At 38.8% G+C, this 21825-nt stretch overlaps 1 protein-coding gene across 1 annotated transcript in view; it reads left to right on the top strand.

Annotated features, from left to right (window-relative positions):
- The window catches only part of cers1 (ceramide synthase 1), a 110623-nt gene that overhangs the window by 1636 nt on the left and 87162 nt on the right, over positions 1-21825 (top strand). The gene's annotated exons all lie outside the window — the stretch shown is intronic.

Raw genomic sequence — 21825 nt, forward strand, 5'->3', positions numbered from 1 at the left:
CACAATCTGCAGGACACACTTCACAAAAAGGTTCAGGTGGGGTTATAAACATGTAACTAGAGCTGCAGGCAGGGGCGGACTGGGGCAAAAAAATGGCCCGGGAATTTTTACCCAGAGGTCGTGTTCACCAAAAAATATAAAGTAATTGAAGAATTTTTTTTAAAGATAACAGAAAATTCTGAAAGCCGTCCGTCATTTTGACAAATTAAAAATACTGAGGGTAATCCACCAAAGAAAGTTTTCACACAACATTGAACAGAACCTGCTTGCAGGATCGCTGGTCTGTCTCTTAAGCATCAAACAGTCCACTACAGCATCCTACCTGTATATAACCCTACAGGCCACTATTCACAACTATGCAGAATACTGCACTTCAAATGACTCAGAGTTCACCTGTAGTAGACCCCTGTCCAGTTGGTGGAGAGTGTGCATATTAATCAGTCATTTGTCGCTTTCCATTGACCCTCAAATTGCACGAATATAATTTGCGCATAAAAAATTTACCTATTAGGAAAACGACAATTTCACCAAAACTCCCGTTTTCAATTAAAAGTTTTTGCGTCGGCAAGAGGTGGTTTTTCGGGCGTTGCACAAATGGTATATCATGCAAAACTGCAATGAAAAGACCTTTTTCCACAGCTAGAGTCACGTGAATAAAAAAACCAAACAAACAAACGTATGTTAACGGACGTTACAATAAGCGAAGAAGAAGAGTGTTAAAAGAAACACGGGCTATGTGTGGACACAGCAGAAAACCGAATCATTTTTGAATTTTGTACGGGATAGAGGGGTAATAGATAATAATAGGACTGCAGCTATCGAATATTTTAGTATTCTTGTATTTTATTGAAAATTCCTTCGATTAATCAAGTAATTGGATAAAACTGATTTTTCCTTGGTTAAAGAGCAATTATAAATACACAAGAGGAAATAAGGTATTTCACTTAATAATGAAGGACCAATTGGTCTCCTTTTTTTTTTTTTTATAATTAACAGTTTTATTTGTTACATTCATATTGTGCATATGCAACAAAATGTATTATCTTGACTAGAAACATTTCCAGAGAGGCAACTGCAAATAAAAATAAATAAAATTTAATTACTTTCAACTTAATATTTCTTGTAAGTATCAAAAATGTAACGCATTAATAACTAAAAAAAAAAAAAAAAGGCATAAACATTGCCTTTTTGATGTGCAACTTAATTTTGGCAGCTGTAAGTTTCAGAATTTACAATTTAGACATAATAGGATTGTGTTGTGGCATGTAAGAGGCAAGAACTTTTGAATGGGAACTTGGAACAAGCCCATTCATGAACAGTTTCACACATTTCTGCTATATTCAGGACAACCAAGGCAGTGGCCACCCCACCTTATCTGTCTGTCTCATAACCTAACCCCCCCCCACACACACACACACACACACACACACGCACACACACGTCCAGTTGATTGATGATTCGCTTCATTTTAGCAAAAAGTAGTTGGATTTTGCAAAAATTCGGCCATGACAAGGTAAGAGAGAGCTTTGCGCAAGCCTTGCACCATTTTGGCCATGCTTTTGGGAAATTAACCTTGCAAAGCACGGGTGCACGGCTCGCTGCCTAAATCTATGCTTGTCACAGTCGTAATAAACTAGCCACACATTTGACAATAGCCATAAGTAACAGAAACCTAGCCCTCCGCAGGGCTAACAATATGTTAGTAAGGTACATTAACGTTAACCTCATTGATTTGCACTATGTTAATTTTATTTTTATCTTGGGTCCTCCGCTCCATTCTGGGTGTCTTTGGGGAAGATGCTGCATCGGAGATGTGCTGTTGTGGTATGGAAGGGCCGTGTTACAATGGATACATGTCACGGTGTTTACCTTGCTGTTCAGTCTGAAATGCTTCCACACTTTTGGCATTTTCTGTCTTTTTTATTGTGTTTATTTGGTCTTTCGTCATCATTGTTGTATTCACTCACCTCTTCCATCTTTCCGCTGCTTCAACTGAACACTTCCGCATCCTCCGTCATCTTCCTTTGCATAAGTAACATAAGCGCAATGTGCCACATTAAGTAGTGCGTGCGAAATGCCGTGCTTTGAGCTTTACAATTAAATAAGCGATTCCTTGAGGCAGAGAAAATTCCTCGATCATTTTTTGTAATCGAGGTACTCGAACTACTCGAGGAATCGTTTCACCCCTAGATAATAATGAATACATTTGTAAATCAACATGATATTTATGTTCGTCGACATGTTTATGGTATGACTTCTCATGTCATATCAAGATAATAAATAAACAAATCATCACATTTGTGATTTAATAAAAAAAAAGCAACATTACGCACTTGTTTTTTTTTTTAATTTAGTAAATATCAGTAAAGTTTTGTGCATATGTCCAATGAAAAAGTGACTAGTGTCAAGTCTTGTCTTTTTTAGCTGACTTTAGCCAAAATTCTATGCGACTTTGCTAGCACAAAATTTCAAGACAGCTGTGTCTCCTTAATTATTTTAAAAAGCCCAGTAAATGTGATGACATTGATAAACACGGTGAAAAAATAGGAACTGATGTGGTGGAGGATGAAGGACAAGCAAGTAGTACTGATGACGTTTATCAGCTAGCAGCAACCACAGTTTGCTGCATCATTGAGTCGTTTTTGAACATTAAATGTTACTAAATATTAGGGGTGTAATGATGCACTCATTTGTACTGTACTGTTTTGGTTCGGGGACTTCAATACAATACGGTGTTCTGAACAAATACATGTAGCCTATGTGAAGAACGCAAACACTTGGGAAGCAGGGTGGCTGCAAGCAGAACCCATGTACAGGTTTTCCTCTATATACATTCAGCAGCGATGAATTCTCAGAGCTGCTGCAAAAAAAACAAACAAATCATGATAACAGAGAGTAGAACTGAGGCACAAAAGCCGGGTCAGACGGTCAAAGCATGTTAAGTTTCACTTTCGGTTTTCGGTATGTTGCAGCTTTGTGGCACAAACTCAACTCAAGTTGGTAAAATCAAGTGAACCTGCTCCTCTTCTCCATCAGCGTTCCTCTGCTGCGGTGTTACTGTGAGGTCATGTTCACAGCACCTCGAGGAATACTGTGAGGTGTTAAAAAAGACTAAGTAAATAACAGTATTTGCCATAAATGAGCATTGAACATTAAAAAATGCAAAAATACATAGCATGTGGGGTGCCTGTTAATGTACAAATGACTTAACAAAATTTTGTATAAATGTTCTGTGTCCCGCAGGTAGTTACAGAGCACACCCTATGTCTCCCCCCTTCACTGGTCTCCTTCACTGTACCAAAAATGTATCGGAAATGTATTGAACCGAAGACCCCTGTACTGAAACCGTACCAAAACTAAATCTTTCTATAATGTTCCACCCCCACTAAATATTAGGCCTGTAATGGTACACATACCAAACCGAACCATTTCGGTACGCACTTTTTCAGTTCGGTACACAGCTGTACCGAAATGGTACAGTATGTTGAGAAAAAGAAAAAGGAATGAAAGATGTTGTTCGATGCGTAACTTTAAATCCGCGCAAGTTCCACATGGACATATTGAAGGAGTGCACATTGATCCAAAAAACGAAATAGCAGCTGTTATAAGGTTTAAAAAAACAACAAATATGATGTCGACCTGGAGGGAAAAGATTGAAGACCCTCCGCCATCATTATGGTCTCCTGTTTGGGGTCACTTCGGGTTCCCGGTGAAAGACAACAAGGAAAGAGACGTTGATAAGATGAACGTTGTTTGCCACCTGTGTACGGTAGTTCTCAAACACTTACACTAGCTCTTTCTGTCTGTCTGTCTGTCTGTCTGTCTCTCGCTCTCTCTCACACACACACACACACACACACACACACACACACACACACACACACACACACACACACTATATAATAGAGGAATAGAACCAGGGAGTTGGACATTCAAAGTATGTAAAGCTTCACTTTCGTTTCACGCCAGCATAATGGACCGCTCCCCCCCCACAACAACAACACCAAAAAAACCCATCCCTCCCTCTGTGTTTTTGACAAATCGCACCCTTAATTTTGTTTTTGGCTATTTTGGTTAATTTTATTTTCTATTTGATTTATAGCAGCAGAATTATATTATTCCTGTTTTTCTATATTCTATTGTCTCCAAAAATTGGGGGGGGGGGTTCAAAAATTCTTAATAAATACATTAAAGACATTTTGAGGGGTTTTCTTTCTTCCCGTACCGAACCAAAAAAAACAAACAAACCGTGGCTTTCAAAACAGAAAATGTACCAAACCGTAGGGATGGGAATCGTTAAGAATTTAACGATTCCGATTCCATTATTGATTTTGCTTATCGATCCGATTCCTTACCGATTGTTGTATCGCTTCTTATTGGGTGAGGGAATAAAAGAGTACAAACAGGTGTGTTTGCATTAACTGTCTTTTATATTTCCATCTCTACACAGAAAATATAACATATACAGTATGTACAAATAATAATAACAGATGACGCTGGCCGGTTCGGGGGTGTGGGGGGGTGCACAGTGAAAGTGAAACTAAAGACGCTTTACTAATTCCTCTATTGCCGCATCTCTACTACGTGGAACCGGTTCGACTCGGCTCGGCTTGTCCCCCGTTGTTGTGCACTTCATTTCCTTTCCCCTACCTTCGGAAACTTGTATTTGAGGAGTTACAATGTTTGTTGCCCACACCAGAACCGGCCCAGCGTTCACTCTGCCGCTACATTCACAAGCGCTGCTGAGTATCGTATTAAATACGTGACATTCCTGTAAATGATTCACATGCTGTGGACAAATGTTTGAGCATATTGGAGGGATTCTACCCTTTTGAAGACATGGAAGCTTTGCAAGTGTTCCAAGTAAGTGGACCTGGTGTCATCTTTTTAGACAGTTTCTGCCTCAACACCATGTTGTCTACGTTCTGACCAAAACAATGCAGCTTACATGTGACGTCATTGCGCATGCACAACGAAGGCGGAATCAGTAAGCAGAATCGTTAAGCAGGCAGGCAAACGATTCCAAGGAATCAAGCTACTGGGAACCGGTTCTCAAAAAGAACCGGTTCTCGATTCCCATCCCTACCGAACCGAAAATTTAGTGTACCATTACAGGCCTGCTAAATATGTCTCATTATCATTAAAAATTATATTTGAAATGACGGATAATAATGTGTTATGACAGAATTTTTACAAACCTGTCTGTCAAAATGACGGGCAATAAAAATGCCTAGTGCAACCTCTGTACCTAACTGGCTCACTCAAAACCAAAGTTATCTGGCCTGTCACTCATGAAACTAGTGTAGCATATGTGTTATTACAAAGGTACAAAGGCTAATATGTATTGTTTGGATACTATTAAAGGCCTATATAATGTTGTAACACAGTAACTATATGGTAATAGGCTAGTGACCAGAAGACTAGGATTGGCTCTAGGAGAGAGAGGCAGAGACTGAAAGTTTGCTTTTAAATTGGTACCATATATTGATAGTAAGACAAACAATAACATTTAACAACCAGTGCATCAATGGATGGCCATTCAAAACAATGGCTCAGAAATTCAACTGAACACAGAATTCCACACAATATTCCACTTTGTATTCAGTAACTGGTTTGACAAAACAAAGAGGACTGAGAGGGTTCGCCCACCAAGAGTTTATTACCCACGCTGGGTATTTTACGGAAGTGAGTCCATGAGTCTGAAAAGTGCAACAGAGTTTGTATTAGGGGTGCAATGGTACACGTTGTACCGTTCAGTTTGCCGCTCACGGTTCGGTACAAGGATGTACCGCGGTACGGCTCATTTGTCATTTTCAAATGACATTTCTGGACAGCTCGTGTTTATATTAGACCTTTGCAAGACAACTGACTAACGGAATTCTACTGTCACTGGTTGGAGCTGGATGCAGAGCCCGGCTAGAGCATAACGTGGTGGAGCCGGACGCATTGGGACCCTACCCAAACTAGATGCAGCGGACCCCAGCCCGAGCTGGACGTGGAGCACAGCCCTCTAACTACCCTTCTCAATATTAACACTAGTATCCACATTACTAAAACCTCCTCTGTTGTCGCCATGTTTGTTATTATTTACTTTCTTCTTCTTATCAAAAAACTTTACTCTTCTTCATGGTATTTGGCCAGTATGGTAATTACAAGTGGCGCCCTCTGGTAGATTTATTGAGAAGCGTTCATTCCAATGTACAGGACACATGGAAGTATGAAGGCAGTGACACATGACAATGTTAAAAACAGACGTACCTATTTACATACATAAAGGAACATAAATGACCCAAAGGCTCTCCATCAGCTCCCAGTTATGTTTCGGTGCACAGCCTATATAACACAGGAAACCAGATTAAAGGCCGGCCGCCAGCCCAACTGTGCCAATACTCACCCTGTTGTGGACCACCAGCCACAACCTTGTGAGCCGTATTGGCATTGGCAACAGAAGTTTTTTTTTTCCTCTCACCGGCCGCACTGGCCCACTAACCCAGCGGCCCACTGGGAAAACTCTCTATCTATCTATCTATCTATCTATCTATCTATCTATCTATCTATCTATCTATCTATCTATCTATCTATCTATCTATCTATCTGTCTATCTGTCTGTCTGTCTGTCTGTCTGTCTGTCTGTCTCTGTATGCATGCATGCATGCATGTATGTATGCATGTGTGTATATTAGGGATGTAATGGTGCACTTGTTTGTACCGAATTGTTTCGGTTCAGGGCTTTCGCTACGATACAGAGTAGGGCTGTGCAATTAATCGAAATTCAATTACGATTTCGATTATTACACGCAACGATTACAAAAATTATGTAATCGAGAAAAAACGATTATTAATTTTGAGTTGTTTAATTCACGCGCACGCAAGCTACCATGAGCTGCTCTGCCCCGCCCCCCTCTAAGCTACTGCTGCCTGCTAGCCGACAGGTCCACCCTAAGAGGAAAGTTGTACCTAGCGGTCTGGAAAAATAGGAGAATCGCAGCAGAAGTGCTTGGAAAACAAAAAAGGCAAGTCAAATTCAATTGTATGGAATCACTTTGGGTTTGATGAAGAGCAAAAACCCATTACGTGCAAAAAGTGTTTCGTAGTTGTGTCCGCACCGACCGGTAACACAGCAAACCTTTTTAACCATCTAAAGTTTAACCACCGTGACCTTTATCATAATCTTATGAAAAACTAAAACACATAAAAAAACTCCGTCTACAACTTCGTCCGCAATGCAATCTTCAGTCTCCGAATCTCTTTACGCTGCAACTCCTGTATTAACCTAACCCTAACCTGTATAACCCTAACGTACGTATTCTAGATGGCTGATGTATACAGAAGACCTTAACTGAAACCTCACGGCACGCCACTGAATTTACTATGTTTCATACTACACTGAACATACTTGAATTTATAATTTGCACTTTACGTGAGTTTTTTTTATTGCTCCAGTTCTATGGCAAGTCTAGAGCAGTTTAATTCCAGTGCACTATTTGTTTACAAAAGGAAACATACTTGAATTTACAGTATACTTATTTGCATTCAAAGATTTTTTTGTTTCGTACAAAAGTGAACATACTTTGTTTTAATGGTTAAAAGCTTTATTTATATTTAAAGAGTATATCTTACATTGTTTTGCAAGAAAAAAATAAACAACTTTAAGGTTAACAAATAATCGTTTTTAATAATCGTGATTTCAATTATTGCTAAAATAATCGTGATTATTTTTTTTTCTATAATCGAGCAGCCCTAATACAGAGGTGTACCAAATGAATACATGTAGCCTATGTGAAGAACGCAAACGCTTGGAAAGCAGGGTGGCTGGAAGCAGAACCCATATGTGCAGGGTTTCTTTATACATTCAGCAGCGGTGCTGCACCACGATAAGGAGGGGTAAACATGGCAACAGAGAGTATAACAGAGGCACAGAAACTGGCTTGGACGTTCGAATTTTGTTAAGTTTCACTTTCTTTTTTCTGTAGTTTTTTAATCGTTTTGAGTTGATTCATTGAGTAATCCTTTCAGCTCTCGTTATAAACATGTAACCGAGTCAGCTCTTATAAATATACACAGTGTGAATTGTTCACCTCTGGCATACAGGTTGCAAGTGCAGATAAATGCTTATCCAATAGACAGCTGTGAGGATTTTATCGTCTTACATTCTATTGATGTATGTATTTTATAGTAATATTTTACCCTGAAGAGGAAGTACCTTCTCTGCCTCCTCCAGAAATTCAAGTAGCATATTTTCAATTTATAATTTTACCATTTAATCTAAAAAAAATTGCCCATAGGTGTGAATATCCAGGGTGTACTCTGCTTTCACCCATAGGTAGCTGGGAAAGACTCCAGCACCCCCTGTGACCCTCGTGAGGATAAAGCGTGTTCAGAAGATGAATGAAAGAATTTTAGCTTTTTGTATGAATCACTATGCAGTAATTGTGGCATTTCAGTCATGAAGCAACTGCATGCTTTCACTCATTCCCAACTCAAATCAGACGATATACAGGGTGTCCCATAAGTCTCCATACATAGGAAAAATAAACGTTTCTTGACATAAACCATTTTTATTTATATAATATGCTCTATATGACTGCCATTTTGTCGGGAACACATTTCAATGCGTGTCCTCCACTGCTGAAGAACTATAAAGAAGAAATATAAAGAAATACATGTTAGAGCCATATGTATTATGTCTCCTATGTATGGAGACTTATGGGACACCCTGTAGATTAAAATCACTTGCCCTACTGAGTCTATATTATCTGAATGGATTTGGGCCAATGTGTGATATTTAGTGATATCTAGTGGTGAACTGAATACACAACTCATCTACCCCTATGGTGGCCACAAAAGTCCCTGGTTTGGAGTCAGTATGTGTTTTGTCCAGCCTAGGATGTTAAGTTTAAGAGATACTAAAGTCTCATCCATATTAATAACTGTAGTAAAAACAGAAATCCACATTTCAGAATGATATCATCCGTTAACAGTGGCCCCAGTTGTCTCTGATGACATTGTTGGAGTGTTATAGAAGTGTTGTAACATATGAACGGTTTCTTATCAGTGATCCACAAAGTTTGCACTGTCAAAAAGCCAAAAATATGTGGGGGGGGTTTTATATACAAAAATAAGTACACACCAAATATTTCAACAAAAATGTCACTGTTAATCTCAAAAAGTCCATAAAAATGGTCAAATTAGGTACAAAGGTCAGTATAATCCACAAGATTAGAAATCTGAGGTTCCATATCCTCATTTTGACTGACTGAAAGTGAAGTTCAGCTCCATGGTTTGTGGCCCAGCTGTTTTCGTTATTATTATTCTTATTAATAAGAATAATAACAATGAATAAAGATAATATACAAAAATGTTCAATCTTGGTTGATACTGATATTTAAAATTACATTTTGGCAGATAGCCAATGATACTACCAATGTTACTTTCTCTTTCTGTATTTTTTTTTTTGTTGTTATTTATACCCCCTAAAAAGGAAATCTTTCTTACCTCAGTATTAAAGTGGTTGCTATTTTAAAGTCTTTCAGCTCTTCATCACACCTTCATTAAATGAACACAAATTGAAAACATACAGATTTATGAACAAAACAACAACTTTAGAATAGCACAACAGATAAATATCTGCTTCTGCCTTCAGTCAAAAGAAATCTTATATGCAATGCTGATTTCTGCCAGTACAGATACAGTCCAGCTGATGTGTTAGTGTATCCCTAATAAATGGTTAAAAGCAGACGAGGACGTCACTTCTGAGCTACTGCAGAAACCTGGTCCCAGTGTAGATAAAAACGACTAATTGTAATGTGACAAAAACAAAACAAAACAATGATCCTTATTTTCATGTGATTAAACATTACTGACAACATAATATCCATACCATTACTGAAAGATTGAGTTGCTATACCTTAGTGTTTTTGAGGAGCAACCCAGATGAGTATTAAAAAGGCACTGGCTTGTTGATATCCTCATGTAGGATATTTTACAACTACAAGCATTGTTAAGATATTCACACACAACTGAGTAACATTAACCCCCAAACTAGTTAAGTGACATTAAATAAGATACCTCACCTGAACTGTTAATACCTAATGTGGTTTAGCTAAGTTAGGCTGGGTTCACACAAAACATGTTTTTCTCATTAAAACAAAATAGTGTCCTTTACCATAACATGCTTGTGATGTGTTCATTCCTCCTGTTTGTACAAGTTAATATTCTCTACATATATTCATATGTCAAAAATGTTTGATGAAAACCAGTAGATACAAATACAACTTAAATCCTAAATAAATGAGGTACATGTTCCGTGCTGCACTGCTCACCTTGCATTTATGAGTCCATTTTAGAGGATCGTGACATTCTTGCAGTATCTACAAACATAGGAATGCCTTTAAACGCAGCATCATAAGGCAGTTTTTTTCCATCATACATCAGACCGAGGCCAGATGCCAGGAGTCTGGCCTCATGCCTGCCTCTCTTACTGTATATTTCCTTCACTCATCCAAGTTAGTCCCAGAGTATCTCCACCCTGTTGATGCTTCCAGGGAGGGGCCCTTCTCCACACATATCCTGCTTGTGGCCTCCAGCTTATTATAATTTCTGCCATCATTGTGGGTGGGGGTGGGCCAGTGGGAATGGAGTGTCCACATCTAGCCTTGATGCTAGGATGATGATTCTGCAATGTTTGCTCACGGCCCCTTGTGTGAAGCCAGATGTGGCCTGAGAATTTAAAGAATGAGGCTTGGTTTTCCTTTCACATTATGTACTGGCTCTGGTCACATGACTATTTCCTATGGAACAGTGTAGTCTGGACCCAGTCCCATTTGAGGTCTGGATACTGGATGCTAGAGCCAAAATGCTGTCACTATATAACATTTAATTTCAACTGATGCTGATAGTTTTCACCATAAATGTGAAATAATTTCTTTCCAGTTTAAAGGCTGATTTTTGGTCAGAAGTAAAAGTAGAAGCACGGTGGTATATTAGAGCTTCTTCAGTAGAAGGACTGAGTTTTTTCTCTTGAACTTTAGTACTTATAAAAAAAAAAAAAAAAAAGCAATGGTTCTTCCATCCCTTTTTCAAACCATGTATGAAGTTGTCATCTGTTAAGTGTTATACTATGGTAGCAGATTTGAAATAAACATGTGAACTGAACAGAACTGAACTGAACTTACATCTTAGGAACCTTCCAAGCTTTGTCTGGCAAATGTATGACCTCAGAAAATACAGAAATTTTTTTCTTATTTGTGAGTTTTTGTCCTTATAAATCTATCAGCTAATTCTCAGAGAATATCCCAAGTTTTTCAAATAAATCTATCACTGTAAGCTCGGCAATTAACACCCCATTCCCAGATGTATTGAAAAAAACTTATTTATGGTTGAAATTTTTTCTTTATGGTCTGAACATGATAAGGACTTATCAAGTAGCAGAACATTTTAGAACATTCAGAACTACAAATTAGAACCCAACGGACATACAGATATAGCTTATCACCGATAAATCAACATCGGTCAATATGTACCCGACGTATTACCTTTTTTGCTGCGCGGTGATTCTGTTACTGTGCTCCTATGTGTCTGTGTGTCTGGTGGGAGAGTTAGAGGAATCATAAAGCATGTTCAGTTTCACTTTCACTTCACAATCAATGCCCCTGTCTTACAAACTATTCACCCCCACCCCTGTCCATGTGCTTCCCGTGTACCTCGCAATTTCATTCTGCAGCTCTGCCAGGGTATTAATTCTGCACATTAATTGTTGCTTACATTTTAAAGAATCATTTACCAAACAATTTTTATGTCACTAATTATAAAATATAGACTCACATCTTTTCCCAAAAGTCTGCTCTCTCCAACATAAAAACTATCATATCTACAACCCATGGTCACATAGTAGTCTAATATAAGATGAGTATACAGTGTTTTAAAGTTGTGTATATTATCTTTGTGAGATAAACAAAGAAGCAACTGTTAATCCACATATCCACCATTATCTAATATACGACTATTATATCCTGTTTATCAATGTTCTTATTTCATATATCAGCCGATATATTGGTTATCGGCCAATATATCAGATAGCAGCCGATAAATCGGATATTGGCTCTTATTTTAGCCCCCAATATCGGCATCGACCCCAAAAATCCCATATCGGTCGGGCTCTACCACAAATATTTCTTCAACATTAAATATACAAACTCTGAAATTGAGTTAGCTGAGAATGCACAAAAAACCTAAAACAAAAGAAAAATGAATTCACAATAAGTCTAGCTCTACTGTAAAGGATGTGACAGATGGTCTAATACAGGGGTGTCCAAACTTTTTTTAAAGAGGGCCAGATCTGATAATGTGGACATTGCCAGGGGCCAGTGGTCCCTTCAGACATTTTTTAAACAGTAAAAATTACATATAAATGAGCTGTTCTACAATAATTTTATTTTTCATTGTCACAATATAATATATTTTAATGGCAATGTAACCAGATCTACGCCACTCAGGTGTGAACAAATTAAAAAAAAAAAAAAAAAAAGAAAAAACAATTCTGCCTTCCTTTCACATCTGGAGTCAGATTACATAGAACAAACTGTATAGAGTATCTTAAACTTCCAAAAAGTTGATAAAAATCTTAACCCCACATTCATTTTAAACATGACTTATATGAGTAATCATTACTCATATATTACTCAGTAATGTAAAGTCTGTTAACGTTTAAGATGAAAACATATGACTCTTACTCTTGTCTTTCACAAAATCATTCAGAAAGTAATATTTGTGTCACATCTACAAGTACATAACACCAGCAGTTAGAGGCAACTAACCTGGCAACTTGGTAGCCTGCTTTGGTGGTGAATTCATTGAACTCCCAGGTTCACATGAAGAGTCACTGTTGTGAGTTTAAAGCAGCTTGAATCTGCTTCACTTTTTCAGAACACTCACTCCCTGCTAGCTTGTCGTATGCGTTAGCATGTTTTGTCTGCTAGTGTGTCTTTACATTGAATTCCTTAAACAAGGCAACAAGCTCTCGACAAATTAGGCAAACACAATCACCTCGATTTTCAGTGAAAAAAAATTGCAATTCCCGTCTCTCCTGGAAGCGGCGGCCCTCACTCTCAACTTTCCTTTTTTTTATTTACAGGCGCCGTGGTTAGAAATGAGCGAAAAGGGTTCACGGCGAAGTCACAGAGCCAGATAGAGTTAGAGTGGTGCTGCCACCATGAGGTGAAAGGAGAAACTGCATTTGGAACCTTTTATGATTCATGGACTCGGATCAACAGTCCAAGCGGGCCATAAATAATATAATATAAAACCCAAGCTGTGGGCCGTATTAAATCTGACCGCGGGCCGTGATTGGCCCCTGGGCCGGACTTTGGACATGCCTGGTCTAATATATGTGATGGAGAGTGAATTCTGTTGTTTTATTCATAAGGAATGAAGGGGTCAGTTCAGTGTCAGGTCAGCTGTGGTGAGATAATGCAACCCAAAGATTGAACCCATACATTACAGAAGCTGGAGTGGACTGTTAGCAGAACTATCACATTATAAAGTATGAATATGAATATCAAGATTTAATTGAGTCCACCCTGTGAGTTCAGTATTAGTAAAACATTTTAGTGGGACATCAAGTAAACCACAATGTATATCATGTATATTATCAACTTCTGCACATTGCGATGATAGAATATATTGTTCTCTCATGTGAAAAGAGTCTATAGACCATATGGGTTAGGATTTGCAGTACAATGCCTGAGCTGTCAAATGACCATAACAAATGAGAGCGTACGGTGTCATGAGTATACATAGTTTATAACAGCACATATATGTTCATGGTGTAAGCTGATCTTTTAACCCTGTAAAGAAGACTGAGGTTTTTATGCTTCATTGTCCTTTATTTAATGGTACATTTGTTAGTGAAGTTGTGGTTAAGTTTGGCTGTTGCTGTGTGTATTCTTGATGAACTCAATCACAGGAGGACTGATTCTCGCCTGAAGTTTTCAAACCCTTTTTGTCACAGGAGATAATTAAAAATAATTAGTTTCCTGTTTTGTTAGTTACAGTACTCTCCACTCATGTTTGAAGAATGAAAGTTGACCCACTTAAAGTCACCACACATTTTCCACAGGGCAGATTCCAGTTAGATGAGTGGTTTGAGACATATTTGATTTTTTGACTCTTGTGTACTCAGCTGTACTTGGTTGGTACATGCACTTGATTCATGAACAAAGAAAGGCAGAGAGTAGGGAAATGAGATCAGGACAGCAAATTTTTAAGAAATATCTTATTGGTGTATTAAGTATATATTGGGTGTTTGTGTTTGTGCTAACCAAAGGAGGGAAACCAGGTTTTACATGGTACCACTTTTTCACATGTCAGTGATCATGCTGCTGGGGGAGGGAGGCATGGGGGTGTGCATACAGTCTGTGTATGCGAGTGGTTTTCAATTCACATTAGATTTAATGCTTGAGTGGTACAAGTTCCAGCACTTTTTCAGGTTAAATTGACCCCTCGTTACAACAGGCATTGCCCAATTCTTTGTTAGCGTCTGTAACTGTTAGGCTTTCAGAACCCGACAAAAACTGTGTGTGTGAGCCCAGAGGTATGAATGTTTATACATTTGCTCACTCAATGACAAGTGTCTGCTCTTCATCTAGAAACATGGACAGATCTCCAGTGCATTTCAGGGCTGACATACAAACAACCATTCACACTCACATCCACACCTTCAGCTAATTTAACGTGATCAATTCACCTATTAAGGTGCACAGAAAGATTCAAGATTCAAGAAGTTTATTGTCATATACACAGCAGTACTGAGTATTGAAATTCTTTGCGAGTTCCCTACACATGACACAGTTAAGCTAAACTAAAATGAAGTAAAGAAAGTAAAACTGTACAGTTAAAACAATTTAAACTAAGCTAAAACACAAAATAGGAAATAAACTGTATACTAAGCACGGATAAATAAATAGGTAAGGTAAAATGAGGTAAGTACTCTGCACAAAGAGTAACTGTATCAAGATGCATAAAAAAATAAAGATTGACTGATTGTGCACGATACAAAAAAATAGACACAGTGGTAAGATGTTGAGTGCAAATATTATTTCTTTTGTGCAGATTTGCAGGGTTATGTACAGATATGAGTTACAGTCAGTCAGTGGTTGTCTTGCTGATGCTAACAGTGCTAACCGCTACATAACCATGCAATTATTTTTAGAGATCGACCCGATATGGGTTTTTTCAGGGCCGATACCGATTATTAGTAGTTAGAGGAAGCCGATAACCGATATTTGGAGCCGATATTCATTTGCAGTAAAAGTGTAAAAATTGGCGTGAAAAATTTTGAATAACGCAAACACTAAACGTCGTTTAAATGCCTAAAACATGTTTATTCAATCAAACAAATAGAAAATAATAGCTCCAGAAGTGCATGGATTTCCTAGACTCAGAAGCATCTCTTATAAAGTTGAATAAAAGCTTAAATAAATAGCTCCCTGAAATTTTTCCACAGTAAATAAAGTAAAATTGAAATATAACTATAATGACTCATCTTTGTTTTAAGTTCAAACGCAACAAAAATACAGGGAGACTCTTGTAAACTCTTGGGCCACATGCTGACATATGCTGAACTCATCATGCTTAATCTATTACAGCATTTGAGACGCCTTAAGTTGATTTCATTATTAAATTTTATATTTTACTGTGCGATAGCAGGGACCCTGTCATTCAAAACTATGTTGCTACATTATTAATGATTAATATGACAAAAGCTATATAAAAAGTATAATAGTGGCTATGAGTGCAATTAAACTCCTAACAGAACACAAACAACCTTTAGGGCTTTAATGAGCACACACAGGATTTAAAATGTTCCACCATGTTCAGATAAATCACTTCTGAATTTGACTCTGTCTCATCTTCACTTTACTTTTTAGATCATAGGACTAGAAAGCTCACAGCAACATTAGTAGTTGTGAGTTGTAGAGTTCTTCATGTGACTTTAACGCAGACACACACTATTACATTACATACCAACACAGTCTCATCCCAAATAGTCAGAAATCGATGCATGCGGTCAGAGCCCCATAGCGGCACTATTTGACGCAGAGGGTACCCCTTCCGTGTCGGATTTTGACGTGGAAGGGTACACACCACAGAGAGGCAAAGTTTTCTCGTGTGAGAAGCTCCGGAGAGAAAACACATGTGTCAAAGGTAAACGCAGAAAACTCTTCTGAAACTGTACTAAACATCCCTGTGCTCTACATCTCACAACTACTACTAATGTTTCAGAAGAACTTCAGAGCAGAGTAAACATTAGCAGCAGCTCTGCTAACTCAGATTACCTCCTGACGTGTGTGAATTAGACTGCTGATAACATGGAGATGGAAACAGTCTGTGATAGAAAAGCATGTGTGTGGGATTAAGAGAGCGGCTAAAAAACTCCGTTCACTTGTTTTAGGGAAGCACGCTGAGGTGGAGTCTGATGAGCTTTTACCAGAACATTAGTTCATCAGTCTGGCTCTAAACGCTCTGCACACTATGTATTAGTAATGGAGAAAATGTATAGAACACAGTCTCATCCCAAATCAGTCCCAGTCTGTGTGTGTGTGTGTGTGTGTGTGTGTGTGTGTGTGTGAGGACAGCTTCTGCATCAACCAATCAGAGGGCGCAGAGTGGATAGTGCAGGAGAGAGAGAGAGAGAGAGAGAGAGAGAGAGAGAAAGAGAGAGGCGCGGCTGCATCTAAGCCGAAATAACCCAGTTTTAAATTGATTTCTTAATATCGGCCCGTCGGATTAAAAAAAGGCAGATACCGATATATGTCAAATTTCCAAATATCGGCGCCGATAATCGGCCCGGCCGATAATCGGTCGATCTCTAATTATTTTATAACCCTTTGAGGACGGTTGTGTCACCAGTGCCATATTTTGCATTCACTGTCATTCAAATTACCATAACCCTCTGCGCTATTGAGAAAATTCAAATGGCATTTGAAAGCTGAGATACCAGAAATTCTGTCCTACAGTCTGTCTGAGATTTTTGTCCAACCGATTTCTCGGACACTGTTCACTTGATTCTTTTCAAATTTCACATACATGTTTTTTTACCACTGGGAGGTGCAGTGCGCAGTTTGATAGTTGGATTAAAATTTTTTGATTTTTTACAAATACTTAAAAATTTCAACTTTGAAAATTTGTCCAACCGATTTTTCAGACACTATTCACCTTGTTCTTTTCAAATTTGACACACGTTCTATACATGTGCTTTTCTCTCAGTTTTTGCATTTTTTGGACACATTTTTGAAAAGTTTTCCAAAACATAGAAAATTAAGACTTTAAATGAATCCCTGGATAGGCAGGGTATAAGTGAGCAGGAAGTGATGTGTGACTGGGCGGGGGTATTAGTAAGCTCCGCTTACTTTTTCACTTGTTATGGTCTAGTTTTCATCATTATCAATTAAACCCCCCTAATTTCCTCTTAGGTAAGACTCAGCCCAGCTAACATTAGCTTTGCACAGTGGTAGTCACACAAAAAAATATGTCTGTAAAACCAATCTACTGAGGTTTTTGTTTTTTTTTGTGGGTGTGTTTGTTATACAATGTTTATTCAGCACCAAATTATACACAACTACCTACATGTTTTACATAACTAAACATAATGCTAACTTGAATAATTGTATTAATAACTGACAAAAAACAATTTGTATTTAACCATATTTATTTACTAACAACTGTGTTTTAGGCCAAAGTGAGCTAACATTAGTTACGTTTGCACCTTTAAACAAGTAACGGTAGTTCAGTTAATCAAATTCAAATTCAATCAAATGTTGATGAGGTGCTCTCTGTGTACATCTCTCCTATTTCATAACCGTTATTACAGAAATGTCCTCTCATTTCCTTTGCATATCTCTGTGTAATATTGAAAACACTGTGGAGTGACACGTTGAGTGTGAAAGCTGAATAGGCAACAGTAACTAAAGGGGAGTCAGATGGAGGGAAGAGTCAGTTAAACTCAACTTGTAGAGAAGTCACTTCACATCCAGTGTTGCATAAAAATACTTCGGTACTTGACAATCTCTGCCTCATATTTCCATTGGCACAACTAATACTGACATTTTAAAACTCAGAGGAAAATGTATTCTTGAAGTTAAATGTTAAAAAGTTCTAGAGGAATCTTACATCTCCATTTTCACTGAACAGATGCACCCAATAGTCTTCAAACTGTCATAGCTAGTTAGCTAGATAGTTTTATTTGCCATTTGTACACATTCAGGTACATAGGAATTATTATGCAGCAGAGGTCTCAGAGTGCAAGCATAAAGGTTAGATTACATTAGACAGAACTTTATCGATTCTTTGGGCAGAGCCCTCAGGAAATTGCGAAAGCTTCTTTCCTGACCAGGAACCAAACCTGGGCCATGGCAGTGAGACTGCCAAATCCTAGCCACTAGGCCACCAGCGACAGTTAAAAGATACAATTAAATAAAAGTCAAAGATAGAAGCAGTATAAATATAAAAACAACTAGAACTGCAAGCAGTTATGAATGGGGGCCAAGCCTCTCCGCCCACTTGGTCCCCAGGCCCCACGGAACCCACAGAAGTCAGCCCCGAAGAACAACGGGCTCAGGTCGAGCTCAGGGAGGCTCGGCCCCTGTTCATAACGGTTTGCAGTTGTAATTAGTATTCCAACGTCTCAGCCGCCGTATTCACTGTAATGGGACAAATGCACCGGTAGTGTGAAAGGCTTAATGTGTGGTGACTTGGATTTGTTGTAATAAATTACACCCACATTGACCAATCATTACTAAATCATGACTAATCATTACAGCTGGTCTCAGGAGTGACCCCACATCATACTCCCCAAATTTCATAGAAATCAGTAAAGCTGTTTAAGAGATATAAATTTCCCATATTTGCAGTGCCCCCTAGAGGCCAACATTCACCAAATTCGGCTCATACCCTCAGAGTAACATGTCAACCAAGCATCTAACATTTGGTGTTGATAGCATTTAATTTGTCCAAGATATGTAATAGTTAACATTTATTTATTTATTTATTACATTTTTTTTATAACTTAGTATCATGTCTGTGAGAAGAGCATACATGCCAAGATTCACACAGATCGGATAAAAGCCCAAGGAGGAGTTTGAAAAAATAGGTTTTCCAGTTTTTGCAATTTTGCCAGATAAAAAGTCCTCCCCCAAATTAACGTGACCTAGCCCATGTGATTCAGCCCTATTCAGGGAATCTGAGGATATGAGGTTTTTGACTGTGCAACATATGGTATGGGAGTTATAGACCAAAATGGCCTTGGTTATAGCGCACCCTGCTGGTGGACATATATAATTTTTTGCATCTGAGGTATGTGCAGGGGTCTGGACCAACCCTCCAAATTGCATCTTCCTCCCTTGTATGGTTTAGCCTGTAGCAACAGTTTTAGCCGTATTCCCTGCATTCACTGTAATGGGACCAATGCATTCATAATGCAAAAGGCTGAATGTGTGGTGACTTGGATTTGTTGTAATTAAGTATGTCCACATTGACCAATCATTACCAAACTTTTTACGGCTGGCCTCAGGAGTGACCCCACATCATGCTCACCAAATTTTGTGTGAATCTGACCAACTTTTTTGTGACTTCATATTTCTCTGTTTATAGTGCCCCCTACTGTCCGATTTGCACTAAATTAGGTACAGAGCCTTTCTAAAACAAGTGTGTTGAGTTTAATGTTGATAGCATTTACTTTGACAAAGATATGCAACAATATGTTTTTTTTAGCTGGCAAAAAAATGTTTGCTTATAACTAGTGCATTTTTTACAGCAGCAAACTTCTTGTAATAACTTTAGATCAGAAGCCTCTGGAGATTGTATGTGCAAAGGAAGGTGGCCGGGACTATGTCAACAAACCCATCTCTATCTAAGGAATACTACGATGTGACATTTTTGAATGAGTCATTTAAAATGTAGAAGTTACAGTCAACAATGCGTATTTGTCCGTTGTAGCGCCACCTAGTGGAATGCATCCATAATTTTCGGTATGGTAGATCTGTGTCCTATTCTATAGGGTCCATATAAATTTCACAGCCCTCAGCATAACAGTTCAGCTGTAGTAAATGTTTGCTGTTTAACTTGTAATAAGCCACGCCCACATTGGCCAACCACACCCACCTTCAAGATATGGTCTCATGAATGGCCCTTCATCATACCCACCAAATTTCGTAGAAATCGGTGGAGCTGTTTAAGAGATATACATTTCCCGTATGTGCAGCGCCCCCTAGTGGCCAACATTTGCCAAATTCGGCTCATACCCTCACAGTCATATGTCAGCCAAATACCTAAGATTTGGTGTTGATAGCATTTACTGATTATTGACCGAGATATGCAACAGTTGGCAGTTTTTTAGCTAGCTACAGAAATTTGTTCGTTAATAATTTGCGCACTTTTCGACTGGACAAAATTCTTGTGATAACTTTGGATCAGGTCTATGAGAAGAGTGTATATGCCAAGATTCACGCAGATGGGACAACATCCCAAGGGGGAGTTAGAAAAAGTAGGTTTTCCAGGTTTGCAATTTTGTGGGAAAAAAAGTCACGGCGGAAATGGTTGTGGCCTAGCCCATGTCACTCAGCCTTATTCACGGAATCTGAGGCTATAAGGTTTTTGAATGTACGACATACGGTGTGAGAGTTATAGACCAAAATGCCTTGTCCTTGATTATAGCGCCCCCTGGTGGATATATGTACATTTTTATGTCTGAGGTACGTGCAGGGGTCTGGACTAACCCTCCAAATTGCACCGCCCTACTATGCACGGTTTAGCCTGCAACAACAGTTTTGTCAACGGAAGAATAAAAAGGAGAACAAATCTGAGCAAAAACAATAGGGTTCCACAGCACCGCTGGACCTGTGGAACGTGTATGCTGGCATACGCGTCCCCCAGGCCCCGCGGGCTTGGCTCCCTAATTAAAAGACAATTGCACAGTGACTTGTAATAACTAGAAAAGCACTCAGAGAGCGCAGACCTCCGCCAAGGCAAATCACCATATTTAATCATTTGTTCCTTGTGCCCGTATCAACATTTCCTGAAATTTTCATCCAAATCCGTTCGTAACTTTTTAAGTTATCTTGTCACACAGACTGACAGACAGACAAACCAACATTGGCAAAAACATAACCTCTTTGGTGGAGGTAAATATCTAAAAATAAATACTATCCACAAATTGCACTTAAGGATATTACACATGAGAACATTGCACATCCGCTTTCATTTTAAAGTGTCTGTGAAAAGAGGTAAATAGGACAAAACTAATAGGATTTTCCTCCTGCCATCAGTCTTACTGTGGCAGGGAAGAAGCTATTGTGGAAATGTGTTCTGTGGGTGATGATGCTGTCTGCTCTGTTGTGTCTGAGGTTGAATGCAGAGTGTTTGTGTCTGAGGAGGGTGTGTGCAGGGTCATGTGTGACTGATGATGCTGTTTGCTTTTTTCCTGTGGTGTTGTGTGTAGATAGTATCTATGGAGAGAAGTTTTGCTCTTATAATTCGCTATGCAGTCTTTATGACCCTCTGGAGAGCTTTCCTCTCTGCCTGGGTGGTGTTGCCATACCAGACAGGGATGCTGTTTGTAAGGATGCTCTCCACCATGTCCTTTGCTAGTGTGGGGGGACGGAGGCTAAGGTCAACTTTCCTAAGCAGTCTTATGAAATTAAGCCTTTGCTGGGCCTTTTTTACAGTAGCAGTGGTGTTGACAGTCCGCTCTGTCCAACTCTGTCCCCCTGATGTTAATGGGCTACCGTTCTCCTTGCTGTAGACAAGAGTGTCACTGAAAAGACCTCTGTA

The sequence above is a fragment of the Sphaeramia orbicularis genome, chromosome 4 (genome assembly GCF_902148855.1).
Source record: "Sphaeramia orbicularis chromosome 4, fSphaOr1.1, whole genome shotgun sequence".
Lineage (NCBI taxonomy): Eukaryota > Metazoa > Chordata > Actinopteri > Kurtiformes > Apogonidae > Sphaeramia > Sphaeramia orbicularis.